The 17,868-nt window shown below is 42.8% G+C and overlaps 1 protein-coding gene and 1 long non-coding RNA gene across 5 annotated transcripts in view; one reads left to right on the top strand and one right to left on the bottom strand.

Annotated features, from left to right (window-relative positions):
- Positions 1-17,868, bottom strand: part of CNTNAP2 (contactin associated protein 2) — a 2,222,175-nt gene that overhangs the window by 469,654 nt on the left and 1,734,653 nt on the right. The gene's annotated exons all lie outside the window — the stretch shown is intronic.
- Positions 1,185-3,881, top strand: LOC145524616 (uncharacterized). Its single transcript, XR_014067715.1, has 2 exons — positions 1,185-1,681; positions 3,778-3,881. It is a non-coding gene; the product is annotated as an uncharacterized LOC145524616 (long non-coding RNA).

Genomic DNA, 17,868 nt, shown 5'->3' with positions numbered 1-17,868 from the left:
TCTACAAATTACGTTCAAGAATCGCAAGGGGCTTTTTAGCAGAGGAAACAGAGCTCTGCTTAGCGCCCTCTGCTGGCAGCTCCTTTACTGTACGCCCTGGGCTCAAGCTGTCTGGATTATTTTGGCTGTTTGAAGACCCAGATATGCAGATGACACCACCCTTATGGCAGAAAATGAAGAGGAACTAAAAAGCCTCTTGATGAAAGTGAGAGAGGAGAGTGAAACAGTTGGCTTAAAGCTCAACATTCAGAAAACTAAGATCATGGCATCTGGTCCCATCACTTCATGGGAAATAGACGGGGAAACAGTGGAAACTGTCAGACTTTATTTTGGGGGGCTCCAGAATCACTGCTGATGGTGACTGCAGCCATGAAATTAAAAGACGCTTACTCCTTGGAAGGAAAGTTATGACCAACCTAGATAGCATATTAAAAAGCAGAGACATTACTTTGCCAACAAAGGTCCGTCTAATCAAGGCTATGGTTTTTCCAGTGGTCATGTATGGATGTGAGAGTTGGACTGTGAAGAAAGCTGAGCGCCAAAGAATTGATGCTTTTGAACTGTGGTGTTGGAGAAGACTCTTGAGAGTCCCTTGGACTGCAAGGAGATCCAACCAGTCCATCCTAAAGCAGATCAAACCTGGGTGTTCTTTGGAAGGGCTGATGTTGAAGCTGAAACTCCAATACTTTGGCCACTTCATGCAAAGAGTTGACTCATTGGAAAAGACCCTGATGCTGGGAAGGATTGGGGGCAGGAGGAGAAGGGGATGACAGAGGATGAGATGGCTGGATGGCATCCCTGACTCAATGGACATGAGTTTGGGTAAACTCGGGGAGCTGGTGATGGACAGGGAGGCCTGGCATGCTGTGATTCATGGGGTCACAAAGAGTCGGACACAACTGAGCAACTAAACTGAACTGAACTGATAGTTCAAGATCTCATTCTAAAGAAAGACTCATACTCTGAAAAATCTCACAATACAATTCCATTCTTACTGCAGCACAACCCAATCATTTTTTCCTATACTTGATCAACAAATTTCAACTGAACACTCGAATCAGACTACGATAATCTATGGTGACAATATGCTTATTAAGTAACCGTAGTAATCAAGACTGTGTCCCAACCACTGATGCTGAAGAAGCTGAAGTTGAATGGTTCTATGATGACCTACAAGACCTTCTAGAACCAACACCAAAAAAAAAAAAAAAAGAAAAGAAAAAAATGTTCTTTTCATCATAGGGGACTGGAATGCAAAAGTAGGAAGTCAAGAGATACCTGGAGTAACAGGCAAATTTGGCCTTGGAGTAGAGAATGAAGCTGGGCAAAGGCTACAGAGCTTTGCCAAGAGAATGTACTGGTCATAGCAAACACCCTCTTCCAACAACACAAGAGAAGACTCTACACATGGACATCACCAGACGGTCAACACCAAAATCAGACTGATTATATTCTTTGCAGCTGAAGATAAAGAAACTATACAGTCAGCAAAAACAAGACCAGGAGCTGACTGTAGCTATCATGAGCTCCTTATTGAAAAATTCAGACTTAAATTGAAGAACATAGGGAAAACCACTAGGCCATTTAGATATGCTCTAAATCAAATCCCTTATACAGTGGAAGTGATAAACAGATTCAAGGGACTAGATCTGATAGAGTGCCTGAAGAACTATGGATGGAGGTTTGTAACATTGTACAGGAGGAGGCAGTGATCACAACCATCCCCAAGAAAAAGAAATGCAAAAAGACAAAATGGTTGTCTGAGAAAGCCTTACAAATAGCCTTATCGAGTAAAGACATCCTTATTTGGTATAATTCTAGACTGTAGGTGCAAAACATTTTGGTACTTGTGAGAACCTTCCTCCCAATGCAAATGACCTAGAGAAGAAGAAAGATAAAAGAGTCCTTACCCTAAGTTCCAGATTAGGCTTGGAGCAGAGAGGAAATCTGAAGGTGCTATAGCTACTACAGAGCTCTCCAAATAATCTGATAGTTATAACTTGAAAGATCGAGCAGGCCAGAATCTCTTTTTCCTTCAGTAAGAGGTGTTCACAGTCCAAGGGTTGCAGAGCCCTAAAGATGCTGCTGACAGCTGTCCTTGACCCCAGCATTGGAAGGAGGAACAGGCCGCTAGTCCTGAGTTCTGGGGCTTAAGTGCAGGAAGTCTCTCTTCTCCACCATGTGAAATTGGCCCTTAATGCAATCACTTCCAGGCACCAGATCAAGGCAGCCCGTCTCAGGATCCTCAGAGAAAGAGGGGGCTCAGAAGGAACGTCATGGGGTGACTGCTTCTGAGATTCTTCCCTCTAGTGAGAAATCGGTATAGGGAAGGGTTTCCAACTGAACTAAAATAAGATTCATCTCAGGCTCTTGTGAACCATACAGATGTCCTGGCATATAGAATAAGATCTACAGAATAAGAATCTCAGAGGAAAATCTTGAGACCCTGTCACTAATGTCCTAGTGATCCTTATCTTTATCCACACACGACCTGGGGAAATGACAGAGTGGCTTCAGTTCACAGAATAATTGTCCCCTTGGTACACCAGTCCAGGACCTATTTTCTAGGTTCAATCTGATGAGGTCATAATAGTACTGATCACAGCAACAGCTCCATTTAAAATTTACAATTATTTTTTCTTTGAATAATTTAGTCACTATGCTGCTGCTGCTGCTGCTAAGTCGCTTCAGTCGTGTCCGACTCTGTGCGACCCCGTAGACGGCAGCCCACCAGGCTCCCCAATCCCCCCTTTTACTTTTTGCAATTTCATAACCACAATCCTGAGCCCAAATGCTTATATTTTACTATTTAGAGTAAGAGCTTTAAAAATAAAATTAAAAATTATGTATCTTGGCATTTTCATAGGCACAAGAGGCCATCAATAGGCCACCTATAACTTTTGTGAAATCACTTTGCTAAATCAGATAACAATACTATTTTTTGATTCCCAACCATCTAGTTCTAAGTTGTTCTGTGTTAAGAAAAAGACAAAACAAAGAATGAATCCAGAAATGTCTTGTGGAGTTCACACTGAAGACAGTGATGTGAAGTTGTGAAAACTTATAATTTTGAAGTTATAATATAAACATTCAATTTGGTATTAAAGGTGAACATTTTATCTCTCTGTGATTGAATGTCACTAAACTCATTTGATTAGGGCTGAATAGAAACGAAGGAAGCTGATTAGCTTCACATTGCATCTTTCAGAATTACATCAGATTTTACTGTATTTCATTTATTTGAATAGGGACCAAATTTAGAAATGGAGAATTGAGGTTCAGATCAAGATGGACCTGAACTGAAATGCTAATCAATTAAAAATTAATTTCACTGCATAATATTTAAATTTATTTTATTGAATTGAACTTAATAGATTTCAATCAAGGGCTGATTCCACTGAGCAGAATTTGATTGAGTTGAATCAAATCACTCTGAATCCTATTCAAATGAATTAGATTTTGTTAATTTGAATGGAATTGAAGTGGCAGATTAGATGGGAGTTTGTAATTCTGAGCAGCATTAGAGGGAACAGAACAGACCGACTCACTCTAAGTTAACTTGGCCTCAGTTTCTATAGCGGTCTCGGGCCTTCACGTCCCCTCAGCAACTCTGGCTAATCCCTTTGAACCATCACCCCAGTAACAGATGTGATTAATAATACCAGCGTGATCGAATGGAAACACATGCTGTTCGTAGGACACAGGAAAGCACTATTTGAGTCTTTTTACTGGAAAAACTTTGGCCAATTATTTTAATATTTCTTTTCCTCCTTACAGAACAAGTGAAGAAGGAATTAACTGAATCCCAGGGACAATAATTTGTATGAGTACTGGCTGCTCCTTTTTATTTTCATTCTCCAGTAAATACTGTAGTTATTTGATTAAACATGCTTTCCCTTGGCCTATTATTTATATGGACCGTCTCGATAGGCTAAGCCTTGATTTTATTCATTTTCATTTTATTTTAAAATATAAAATGAGCATCTCATTGGAAAAGACGCTGATGCCGGGGAAGACTGAAGACAGAAGGAGAAGGGGTGGCAGAGGATGAGATGGGCGGATAGCATCACTGGCTCATTGGATATGAACCTGAGCAAACTCCGGGAGACAGTGGAGGACAGAGGAGCCTGGCAGGGTACAGTCCATGTGGTCACAAAGAGTTCAACATGAAAAACAACAACAATAATTATGACAGCCTTGTGCCTTGATTTCTGATAGGGCACACATAATTAGATGAAAAAAGGTGCACATTAAACTTAGGAGTGGTTCAGACAATGGGTCCTGTGGGATTTTGCAGAAGGGAGTGATTACCAAGGACTAAGGTACATTGGGGAGCCTCCGAGAAGACACAGATCTGACTGCACCTTTGATGGACAGGTAGGTTCTAGAAAACTGTAAAGAGGATATGAGCCTTTCAGAACCTGAATGGCTGGGCTAAGGTGTGAAGCTAGGAAACATCCAACTCATTTCAGGAAAGTGAAAGTGGCTCAGTTGTGTCTAACTCTTTGCAATCCCATGGACTATATGGTCCATGGAATTCTCCAGGCCAGAATATGGAGTGGGTAGCCATTCCCTTCTCCAGGGGATCTTCCCAAGCCAGGGATCGAACCCAGGTCTCCTGCATTGCAGGCGGATTCTTTACCAGCTGAGCCACAAGGGAAGCCCATGGTTCATTTCAGGAACCATGGGGCAATCAGTTAGACTGGTGAGGTCAGTGTTGAGAAGTAGAATTTGTGGTTGGAGAAATGGTTGAGTGTTTTCATGATATCTGCACTTCAGTTTTTTTAGTAATGAGAAGTCAAAGTTTTCAATGGACATGCTGCTACTGCTGCTAAGTTGCTTCAGTCATGTCCGACTCTGTGCGACCCCATAGACGGCAGCCCACCAGGCTCCACCGTCCCTGGGATTCACCAGGCAAGAATACTGGAGTGGGTTGGCATTTCCTTCTCCAGTGCATGAAGGGAAAAGTGAAAGTGAAGTTGCTCTGTCGTGTCCGACTCTTAGCGACCCCATGGACTGTAGCCTACCAGGCTCCTCCGTCCATGGGATTTTCCAGGCAAGAGTACTGGAGTGGGATGCCATTGCCTTCTCCTCAATGGACATGAGTCTTAGCAAACTCCAGGAGATACTGAAGGGACAGGGAAGCCTGGTGTGCTGTAGTCCATGGGGTCACAAAGGGTCTGGTATGACTTAGCAACTAAACAACAACAATCTTGTGTTAAGCCACTCTATACGGACCTGCATTACTACATTCAATCCTGTTGTGTTTGGCTGTTTTCTGCGCTCAGGTCCCCTGCAGACAGGATGCTCCATCTGGACATTGCTTCTGTACCTCCAGCTCCTAGCATTTACAGCAGGTAGATGAGGACCAACTGTCCCAGCAAGGTGCAGGGTAAAGCTTGATCAACGTCAAAGCTTAGTAGGTCACTGATGAACCTGAAGGGCAGTGTCATGTTTCAAATAATCAAACTTCAAGAGGTCAAGGTAATGAGGCCCTAAGCAAGCAGACATGAATGAACAAAATAGGGAAGCCCCATGAGTGTGAGGGACCAACCATGGGGATTCGTCCAACCAGAAGCATCTGGACCAACCAGAAGCAAGTGCAGATTCTACAAGACAGTGGAGGTCTTGAACGTATTTGTGGTCAAAAAAATCAAAGAAATTTACAAAGAGGAGAGGATGAAAGCTGTGATGATTGGGCCGATATTGATCAATAGCTACAATCGCTATGATGACTGTTCTTCCCAGAGGGCATTAGCCCGAATCAACCCCACATAAACATGCCTCTGAGAAGATCTCAGGCTGGCTTCCTCACCTCCAGCTCACTCTGATGAAGACATTATCAGGGGGGTGGCAAAAAGATCAGGAGGGAAGGATAAGCCTTAATGCCAAGGCTTCTTGAACTAATCCTGTCTTCTCTATTTAACAAGTTAAAAGAGAAAATAAAACCTGATGATATTAAAATAATGAGCCTTGACCTTTAACCCTGTCATACTACTCTCAAGACAGTACTGTGCTGCTATCTGAAAAACATGGGCATCCTTTAACAGCAGAGTAAGTCACTGCTTATATAGTGGGCAACTCGATGTCACAGATCACACCTGCTGTTGAGTGGAGGCAGAACGCCTTTCTTGTTCACAGTGTACCAAACCTGCAGAGTCACTAATTATCCATCCATTACCAGGCCCCTCTCCTGGGGAGCTAAGATGCTAAAGCCTTTCTTGACGGCACAGCAGTTAATAAAAGTGGCACAAATTCAAAGTCCTCCAATCTCACAGAAAAACAGTGAGATGACAAAAATTCAGTAACAATAATGCGTTATATTTTTCAAGTGGGTAAGAGGGATGCTTATTCAAACAGCAAAACCTCTAAAATTTGCCCTCATTCTTTTTTTTTTCCCTTGACAACAAAAGACTTGACACCACAGCACAGAAGAATTGTTTCCTTGTAACTATTTAACTAAAACTTGTTTTATTAGTCTGCTGATTAACCTGGTGATATTAAATGAGATTCTTCAAAGACCTTCACATCATGTCAATTAGTCACATTTTTTTCCCCCAGCAACACAACTGATTTCAGCTTGATTACAATGAATGTAACAAATCACACAACGTTCAGATGCATTCTTTGGTTACTGTTGCCTTGGAGCTCTGGATGAGTAATTTTATTAAGATGCCTATTAGGGAATAAACTCCAAAACTTAGCAAAGCCATCTGCTTCTCTCATTCTAATTGTTAATTTTCCTTATAACCTGCCTGGACTCATTGTCCCACCTTATATTAAGAATAACACCTTTCTCTATTTCTCTATTGCTAACCTCATGCTTGTCACCGGGCTTTTGTCCTGTTGTTATGTCCCGCTGCAACCAGTCACCCCTTCCCTGGCTGTGCTTGGCTTTCTTCAGGCTTCAGCTTAAACGTCATGTCCTCAGAGATGATGTCTTGGACCATCCATTAAAAGCTGGGGCTTCCATTATGCGCTTTCTGAGCACCTTTTATTGAATTACACTGTTCATCACTATCTGCAATTACATCATTTGCCTGCTTGTTCACTGTTTGCTGAACATAAGTCCCTGAGAGCAATGGCACCATCTTTCCCACCTCTGCTCCACCTCCTGCTCTTAGCTTGACACAAGGGATGTTTGCTGAATTTACACTGATAATTATTCTTGCCAAAGTAGCCACAGGTCTATTGCTGACTCTTCCATGCAAGTCAACACCATGTGCTCAAGTGGAAGACACAATCTTCCCTCCGGACATTCTCCACGTCCCACTCCCATCTCCCTAGAAGGCAGAGTGTTATTTCATCTCTTAGGATGGAGATCAGAGTCCCTGTGCTTTCTCCTGTCTCTCATGGACTCCACAATTCTTCCTCCTTTGTCTCTCTCAAGTCCCTCCCCGCTTCCTTCCACCCCTCTTCTACGTCTTCCCCCTAATCTGGAGCATCACCTTAGTCTCCTCTGCATCTCCTTAGTCCAGGTGTGCTCACTCTGAACACACCCTCTAACTCTCCCAGGGGGAGTTTTCACAAAGCTGCTCTCTTCAGTAGCTCTTTGCTGCCTCAATGTCAAATCCAGTCTCCAAACCCTTTATAATAAGGGTTCTGCCTATTCCATGGAAGGAAAGCTATGACAAACCTGGACGGTGTATTAAAAAGCAGAGACGTAACTTGGCCAACAAAGGTCTGTATAGTCAAAACTATGGTTTTTCCTGTAGTCATGTATGGATGTGAGAGTGAGTGAAGTCACTCAGTTGTGTCTGACTCTTTGTGACTCCATGGACTGTAGCCTACCAGGTTCCTCTGTCCATGGGATTTTTCCAGGCAAGAGTACTGGAATGGGTTGCCATTTCCTTCTCCAGGGGATCTTCCCAACCCAGGGATTGCACCCGGGTCTCCCACATTGTAGGCAGATGCTTTACCATCTGAGCCACCAGGGAAGCTTGGATGTGAGAACTAGGCTATAGGCTATAAAGAAGGCTAAGTGCTGATGAATTGATGCTTTCAAATTGTGGTTTTGGAGAAGACTCTTGAGAGTCCCTTGGACTGCAAGGAGATTAAACCAGTCCATCCTAAAGGAAATCAGTCCTGAATATTCATTGGAAGGACTGATGCTGACGCTCCAATACTATGGCCACCTGATGTGAAGAGTCGACTCACTGGAAAAGACCCTGATGCTGAGAAAGACTGAGGGCAGGAGGAGAAGGGGACGACAGAGGATGAGATGGTTGGATGGCATCACTGACTCAAATGACATTTATTTGAGAAATCTCTGGGAGATGGTGAAGGACAGGGCTGCGGTCCATGGGGTTGCAAACAGTTCAGACTCGACTTGGCGACTGAACAACCACCACCACTCCCACCTCCACCCTCTGTATTCCCTGCTCTAACTGCATCTGCTCCCCCTTTCCGTCCTCTAGCTGTTCCAGCCATGCCACCTGCTGCTGTTCCTCAAACATCCAAGCTCACTCCCACCTCGAGTCTTTTGCAGCTGCCATCTCTCCCTGGAATCCTCCCTCCCTAGTATTCACCAGATCTCATCCTCTCTCCATTCAGATGCTGCTCAGTGACACCTAATCAGTGCTCCTCGCTCTTAATAACCTGCCTAGAATAGCATCACTCCTCCCCTTCCTATCCCCTACCCAGTCCTGTTTACTCCTCAGCATTTATTATCACCAGATACATGGCATACTACTTTGTTTATTGTTTACTTTCTGTTTCCCCCTTCTCCCACTAGAGTTTAAGATCCATTAGAGCCCAGCTTTTGTTTCTGGTCTCAGATAAATACTTGACAGAGTGTGTGTTCAACAAAGCTTTTTTCAAACACATAAATGCAAGTTCTTGTTTCTATTTTTTTCTTCCAATCCAAGCAAGTAATAAAAAGGTCATATGCACATTCTGGATTCTGGTGTTTGGGAATTTAAAAGTTTGTTTTGGCTTTACCTTCACTATTCTTTGCTCTATTGGCTGATGGTTGATTTCACCTGAGGCAACTTTATCCCACCTAATCACAGCTTCTCCTGGCCTCAGGTGATTTTAGAAATACTACAATTTGTCTCTGAAAAGTCAGCAATTATACCACCTGTGTAACCATCACCAAGCATGATTTGCAGTCAGCACTGGTGTTTACAACTGTGTTGATCCTTCAGTCAGTCTCATCCATTCGTTAGCAATGATCATATTTGCGAACCTTGCATCTTGACTTTGTATGATATCCCAATTCTCTTCTTATCAGCACGAAAATCAAACCTTAATTCTGAATCTAACTTTTTGGGAAGCTTAATAATCTACTCATATCTTACACTGACTTTTTGAAAAATGGTAAGCCAAGGACTTGTTTTGACAGTTTGTCATCAGCTATCATTGTGCAGGTTGATTTGAGGGGGAGGAACGGAGGTCCGGCCCAGCCTGCAGTCTGTTCCCTTGGCAGGGTGAGGCTAATTGGTCTGCAGAGAAGGACAGTCCATATTCTAAGTAGCACCAGGCTTCCTATATTCTGGGAGACCCTGGTATAGACAGCAGTCAGTGTCAATTCAGCACAGTTTCCTATACCTGCAACATCTGTCATGTTGTACAGTTATTATCAGTGTTTAGAATCATCACTGGAGGAAAATTTTACTGAAATAAGAAGTAAATTTAAATTATAAGTTGACTATTATATTTGCAAAGACAGACAAACCTGAGTGTAAACAAACAAGCAAAGAGCACATCACTGCATATATTTGTTGAAACAGAATCTTTTCTATTAAACTTTGCAGTCAGTTGTGGGGTTGGATTTCCTAGGTTCTATCCTCTATTCTTTGTGTCTTTTGGGATTGTGCGTGTTAAGTTGCTTCAGTCATGTCTGACTCTTTGTGACCCCCTGGACTGTAGCCCGCCAGGTTCCTCCGTCCATAGGATTCTTCAGGCAAGAATACTGGAATCTGTTGTCATGCCCTCCTCCAGGGGATCTTCCTGAACCAGGGATCGAACCTGCGTCTCTTATATCTCCTGCATTGGCAGGCAGGTTCTCTACCACTAGTGCCACCTGGAAAGCCCCTTTAGGGTTAGAGTAAAGTAGAATGAAGGCCGATACACTGACAGATTCCTAGGAGATTCTCGAGACACACAGAATAACCATGTGAAGTGGGGGGAAGCAATGTGCTGAGGAAGCTTAGGTCATAACCCAAGGCTCTACAGACAGACGTCCCCGGCAAGTACTCCAGTCCTGAGAGTGTAGCAGTTACACCTCCAGCATAAGATAAATCCTACAGATCCATAAAGGAGACCCTAGAGACTCACAAGGTGACCAGGTTATAACTATGCATATGAAGCACCACCTAGTCTAGAAGCTGTTGATCCAGGCACCATCTGCTTGGGAATGGAGCTCAGAAAATGCTGTCCCTTCCCAAGCAGACTTCCAGGCCTTGCGTATTCCAACCAGTGGAAGCTTGTCTATGAGACAGAAACCACTGCCCGGAAGACACTGGCGTGAGAGTCAGGAGGTCTGTGTTCCAGTTCTCCTTGCATTGTTATCTTCACATCCCATTTCTTTCTTTCTTGCTCTGTAACCTGGGGCCATGGACTTTGATGGTCTTTGCTTCTGGCTTTAATGCCATCCTATGGAAATACCACGTTTCTAAACATTTCACATGTTGTAGCAACACCACTCACACTTGTTCCCACCACCAAAAACATCCCCCCCCGCTTTATTTTTTACCGGCTTTGTTGGTATGTGTTCTTCTCCTCTAAACATCTAAACACACACGGTGTTTTCCCATTCAAGCTTTCTCTGAGTCTCAGTAGCAGAGAGAGGTATATTTTCACATGACATTGATGAGGTCTGTCCTATCTGTTAGAGCCTTGATCATGCTGCATGATTATCACCTGTTAAATGGCTGCATCCCTCAGACTGACTATCTGGAAGTTGGGAGCCAAGTCACTTTATCTTCATGTTCTTTGCAGCTCCTGGAGTTCATAATTGTCATTCAGTTTATATGTATTAAATGGTGCATGAATACAATCCTGCGGCTACAACACACACCTGTGGTCATGTTCACACTGCGTATGTCTAGCCCCACCCTCCTACCTGAGCTCCAGGCTTGCATTTCGAACAATGACCTTCTGCAGGTGCTCATGCTACAGATGCCTCCATCTCAACCTGTCTCCAAGAGAACTCATAGTCTGCTGTTGCCAAAACACATGCACCCACTTGAATTTGTGACCTAAGAAGCTTCTTGTTCACTCTTCAACTGAGCTCACCTTTTATTTCACAGAGAAAGCATATGATCATCTCAACAGATGCACAAAAGCATTTAACAAAATTCAACATCTGTCCATGATAGAAACTTTCAACAAGGTTTCCCTGGTGGTCCAGTGATTAAGAGTTTGCCTTGCAATGCAGGGGACACCACTTCAACCCCTGGTCCAGGAAGATCCCATATGCTGTGGGGCAACCAAGCCATGTGCCATAACTACTGAAGCCTGCACACCTAGAGCCCAAGCTCCACGAGAGAAGCCACAGTAATGAGAAGCCCATGCATTACAACAAAGAGTAGCCCCTGCTCGCTGCAAATAGAGGAAGGCCACACACAGCAATGAAGTCCCAGCATAGCCAAAAATAACTAACCAAATAAATAAAGTTATTTTAAACAACCCCCAAACTCTTAAGGTGAGTACAGAGGGAACGTACCTCAACATAACAAAGGCCATATATAACAAGCCCACAGTTAACACCAGTTTCAATGGTGAAAAGACAAAGCACTTTTCCTCTAAGATTAGGAACAAAACAAGGACACTCACTCTTGCCACTCTTATTCAACATAGTATTAGAAGTCCTATCCATAGCAATCAGGCAAGAAAAAGAAATAAAAGGCATCCAATTTGAAAAGAAGAAGTAAAACCATTACTATTTGCAGATGATATCAGGGTCTTTTATGGTTCCATACAAATTTTAGGGTTATTTGTTCTATATCTGTGAAAGATACCACTGGAATTTTGATAGAGATTGCACTGAATCTGTCAATTGCTTTGGGTGGTATGGACATTTTAATATTAACTCTTCTAATCTGTAAGCATGGAATATCTTTCCATTTATTTATGTCTTCTTCAATTTCCTTCATTAATGTCTTACACTTTTGAATATACAGATCTACCTCCTGTTGAATTTATTCCCAATTTATTCTTTTTGATGCAGTTATAAATGGGACTGTTTCCTTAATTTCTCTTTCTGGCAGTTCATTATTAGTAAATAGAACCACAATATATTTTTGTCTGTTGATTTTTGTATCCTGCAACTTTACTGAATTTGTTCATTAGTTCTAACAGTTTTTCTACAGGAAACCCAAGAAAAAAATCCAGACACAAATGGTTAATTAATTTATGACAAAGGAGTCAAGAATACACAATAGGAAAAGGATAGTCTTTTCAATCATTGGCATTGGGAAAACTGGACACTCACAGGCAAAAAAAAATAGGGTTTTCTGTAGAAAACCTGCATGATCAATGGAGGGGTGATCATGCACAAAACCTTGGTGACTCTGTTTCTTGCCCCTGAGGAACCACCTTCTGCACGTGGGTGGGGGACGGCTGTGTGCCTGTGTAGTGATGCATGGAGCTGAGGAGAAGAGGGAGTTTCAGCCTCTGCACCAAGGAAGCACAGACCTCTGCCCAAAGAACCCCTGCTTCTTTGGAGCTGAGAGGGCCAGAGTGAGCTCTGACGCTGCAGGAAGGAAGGTTTTTATTCCATCTGTGAGAGAAGTACTAGAGAATCGGATTTCATCTCCACTGTTCTTTATACTTTTGAAGTTCATTTTTCACACTGTGTTTGAACAGCAGCCAGGGGCTTTTTGTCCGACTGTCATGACCCATCTAAGGAGACCTCCAGGGAAGGAAAGTCACGAGTGCCCGTGTGTAATGGGGGACACCGTCCCCCAGACATCCCCCCACACCTCTCGCACTCCGCGCCACCACAGAGGCTGTAAAAGTGGGCAAAGCATGCTATCACGCTGTTCCGTTTTTCTGTTTATTTCAGAGCATATGCTCCTCTCCGGTATCACTCATTTCAGTAATATATGGTTTCAAAGACACAATTTCATGCAGATGCGGGAGAAACAGAACAACAAATTCAAAGCTCATCGCGCCATCAGTCTTTTGATTAAAGTGCCCTTTCTAGAGAGGCAGACGTGACACTTCTCCCCGCCCCTGCACAGACGTACCGCACGACTAGACTGCTGCATTTTCATTGCAGGACCCTGCTGCCCTTGTTTGAATTGTCTTGACCTTTGAACCATCCTGTATTAAAAGAGGGAAAGTCCTATCTTTCTCTAGAATTAGTAATGTGTAATAAAAATAGGATGGCGAGTTTGTTATATCGGAATGGTGCCTGGCAGAGTCACCGCCAATATGCTCTTGACAACTTCATTTTGCTCCCGGAAAGAGCCATTTTGTGACCCTGAGTCCTAGCCCAGAGAGGATGACACTTTTCTCGGAATTCAGAGTCCAGATGGCAGTTTCTGCAGCTAGCACTGGAGGCCAGGGAAACGCGGTCACAGGAGTGTCATCTGCTCTGGGAGAGATGCTGTCGAAAGTCCCCTGAGTGTATCAATTTGCTACTTTGGCAATTGAAAGCACCTAAAAATTACCATGTTCAGAAGTGTACCAGACATTGTATTAAGGCCAACTTCTAAAGATTGTGAAATTACTGCTTGTTAGATCACTGAGAACAAAAGAAAGTCTCCTTAACAATAGCTAAGGTTAGCGCTAAACCAACACAAGCCTGTGCTACTGTGAAAACCTTAACAGAGAGCACGCTGAGGATAGTAAGCCCATCCAGAAGGCAATTTGCAAGGATATTAACCATCATCTTGATGGTGCCCTGTAAGAAGAAAGCTGGTGGGAATAATATTAAATAAAGCATTGAAACTGAGCCCAGAAGCTTCAGTTTGGTAAGAATTTACTCAGTAGTATTATGGCTTGCATTCATCAGACTTAAAAGAAAACTAATGTGTATCTTCTCAAAATGATTTGACATATGTTGCCTTATTCTTTCCAGTATAAAATCAGAATGCTTTAAAAAGGACCTAACATGATTTTTTCTCCCCATAAGAAACAAAGGAATATTATAGAGTGATAAAACTGGGCTAAGTTTATTTCATTAAACTCGAATGACTAAATCTACAAAAGTCTGACCTTTGTGTCTGGCTTCTTTCACTTAGTATAATGTTTTTGATGTTCATCCATGCTATAAAATGTTGTTCAGTCATGAAGACATGTCTGAATTTTATGACCACATGGATTGTAGCCCACCAGGCTTCTCTGTCCATGGGCTTTTCCAGACAAGAATACTGGAGTGGGTTGTCATTTCCTTCTCCAGGGGACCTTCCTGACCCAGAGATCGAACCCATGTCTCCTGCATTGGCAGATGGATTCTTTACCACTGAGCCACCAGGGAAGCCCGCTGTAAGATGTATCCACATTCAGTTCCCATATATTACTGAGTAATATTCTACTACATACTATAATTTGCTTATTTATTCACCAGTTGATGGATATTTGGATTATTTTTTGCTATAATTTTTAAACCCAAAGGTAATTCACTTTTCTCAAAACAAAACATATCTTCCTTAGATATCATATTCTTTAAAAGAAAAGAGAACATTTCTACCTGTCTTTTAAAAAGAAAAAGAAAACCGCTAAACTTTCCATTGAAAAAGATATTTAAATGATGACCAGACACTGTTACCATCAGAGCTTCAAGAAGCATCCACAGACTCAGTCTGGCCTTACCAAAATTGAGACATGAGAAAGCTTAGTGCCGGAAATTATGCAGGGGAAAACCAACAGTCTCTCTAAACTGTGCTTTTCCTAGGGTCATGGCCTTGAATTTTCCAATATAATTTGTCAAATGGCAATAGTCAAGCGGCCACTAAATACTGGTGTGACACTGTCAGATCATTCTGCCAAGTTAGACTTTTCTTCTCACATGTAAATTCTTTTAATGACTTTCTATCTTTAAAGAGTAAAAGTACTAAAGATACAGGACCAAAGACCATACAATTTTTAGCTGCTGCAAAAGAAAAAAAAAAAAAACAAAACAAAACCCAGCTAATACCTCTTATTTATAATTAGGGGAAAAAAAGTCTTTCTCAACTGTTTGAATAACAAAGAAGAGAAACAATTCAATGGACTATTTATAAAAGTTAATGTTCAATATGTTTTATAGCTGTGAAATAAATGAATAGCTTTGCCAAAACTTTCTTTTAGAACTAGATCCTGCATGCTACAACTAAGAGTTTGGACGCTGCAACTAAAGATTCCACATGTTGCAATGAAGCTTGATGAAAAACCAAGACACGGCGCAGCCAAACATAAATTAAAAAAAAAAAAAATCAACTTTCTGTAGCACAAGACCGATGTGTGATGGAATATTTATTTCAGTTTCAAGTCTTGGTTAAGTACAGTTTTTAGTTCTTTTATTAACCTTAACATTGCTTTTTTACTCTTGGTGTTATATTAATGGGCATTTCTCCAGATGGTGTTCTAAACATTTAGCCCTGTACAGGGCATCGTGGCTATTATACATGGATTGGCTGATTGATTACTTCTCATTTATTCTGGGGCCTGAGAAAGAAAGAAAAATAAAAAAGGCCCTGACAGCTGGCAGCTTGCAAGTAACAGCTAGATTGGGAAAAAGGTCCAGCTCCACAGAATGTAAGCAATCATCAAGCAGGGTCACTTCATGACCTTGGTGAGACAAGATCGAAAAAGACTTCATCATATCTAAACACACAAACTCTGGGAGTTGGTGATGGACAGGCAGGCCTGGCATGCTATAGTCCATGGGGTTGCGAAGAGTCGGACACGACTGAGCAACTGAACTGAACTGAACCACACAAAGCCCTATGTGGCCACAAAAATAACCAAGCAGCTTCCTCTCCTGGCTTCCACGAGTGGGTATGACTCCTTTCATACTGACCAACAGCCCCACCTAGCGTGTCCCTCTGGCCTCCTAGAGAAAAATAGTAACCTCTCAACCATCACACTGCATCCACTTCTCCAAGCCATCTTCCCAACCCGGGGATCGAACCCAGGTCTCCCGCACTGCAGGAGGATTCTTTACCAGCTGAGCCACAAGGTAAGCCCAAGAAGACTGCAGTGGGCAGCCTATCCCTTCTCCAGGGGATCTTCCCGACCCAGGAATTGAACCCAGGTCTCCTGCATTGTAGGTGGATTCTTTACCAACTGAACTATGAGGGAAGACCCAAGAGCCCCCAGTCTAGAATAAATCTTCACTGCTTTACGATGTGATGTGTATGCCTGCTCAATCATGTTTGACTCTTTGAGACTCCGTGGACTGCAGCCAGGCAGGCTCCTCTCTGTCCATGGGATTTTTCAGGCAAGAATACTGGAGTGGGTTGCCATTTTCTCCTCCAGGATTTCTTCCTGACCCAGGGATCGAACCTACATCTCTTGCATCTCCTGCATTCGTAGGTGGATTCTTTTACCACTGCACTACCTGGGAATTCCCATATTTGTTTAAACTCTCCTCCAAATCACCTGCCACCACCCAAATCCTGTAAACCCTCTCTAGTCTGTTACTAGTCCACCCACTGTGGACTGATGGTTCACACCTCCCTCAGTGCAAGAGGCTCAGAAACCTAACTTCCCCTCGTGTGTTCCTGGTGGTCTCCGCCTGGTAGGCATCACAAACTAAACATTATATGAATAATAACTGCCTTATTTCTTGAGAAATTCCAAAAGAGCCAAAATAATGCCTCGTATAACAGTGCACTAATTTGGGACACAGAGGGAGAAGGCTCCTCCATTCCCATAGAACATTCAAGATAGTAAAAACATGTGCAGTGAGTGAAGTGGAGGTTTGTTCTTTCTGGCTCTGCCACTAGTTTTTTCCCCTAAGGGTGTCAGTGATTTTAAAATCAGTTTCATTTGTGTATGTAAAGCAATTTACAAATGCAAGAAAAACACAAAGCAAACAACCACACCCGGTTGTGAAAGGGACCCCATCCTAGGCCAGGAGGATGAGCCAGAATCTATCTCCTCTTAACCTCCAAGGTGGTTAAGCTACACAGGGACCCTATCTTCCTTATGTTCCACTTTCCAGCCTAGGTGATTTCTACCTGTTTCCATGAAAGAGAAGCACCACATTTGGCTTAGGTGTTCTGGCTCCGATATAAACAGAAGTGGACTCCAAGAATGGGAAGAATGTATATGTAAGAACAGAGGTTGCTATTAATCTATGTAAAGATTTGCATTTTTTGATTGGCTATTAGGAACAAGGCTCACCATGGCATGATGGCTGAGTATGTACACTCTGGCACAAGATTAGTGGTCAAGGTCTCAGCTGGGGCATCAGTGAAACGGCTTCTCAGCCTTGCCATAATGCGGAAGAATTGGACCACAGTCTCAAGAATTTTCCTCTTCAATGAACCTCCCTCACTTCCTTCTTTCCCACCTTCCTCCATAAAGTCATGCCTGCTTCATGGTCTAAGGCCATGTCTCCCACTCTCCTCCTGTAAGCAGCTTTTGGCAGGAAAGAGCTCTTTGCAGGAGGCCCCTTTTTTGCCTTGTCACTTTAGCAAAGTCACATTGCAACGAACCTTAAGCCAGGCACCCCCATGCTCTACTCACCTCTAACCCAAGCACACCTTCGAAATCTTTTGATCATACAACGCCTTGCCTAACTTGTTGGTTCTTTCCATAGATTATAGAAGTCGAACTGAAGAATAAGTAACAGATGACCAGATCTCTTCCCTAGCTCCACCTTCAGTAATCTCCCAAATAAACTGTGAACACACTGTGTGAACAAGATAGCATCTACAGACAGATCGCAAGAAGTCAACAAGTCTGCACACAGTGGGGGTGTTGATGACT

This window comes from Giraffa tippelskirchi, chromosome 10 (genome assembly GCF_054371585.1).
Source record: "Giraffa tippelskirchi isolate mGirTip1 chromosome 10, T2T-mGirTip1v1.2.pri, whole genome shotgun sequence".
Classification (NCBI taxonomy): Eukaryota; Metazoa; Chordata; class Mammalia; order Artiodactyla; family Giraffidae; genus Giraffa; species Giraffa tippelskirchi.
Note: the sequence above shows the minus strand (reverse complement) of the source record. Positions and strands in the feature narration are given on the sequence as shown.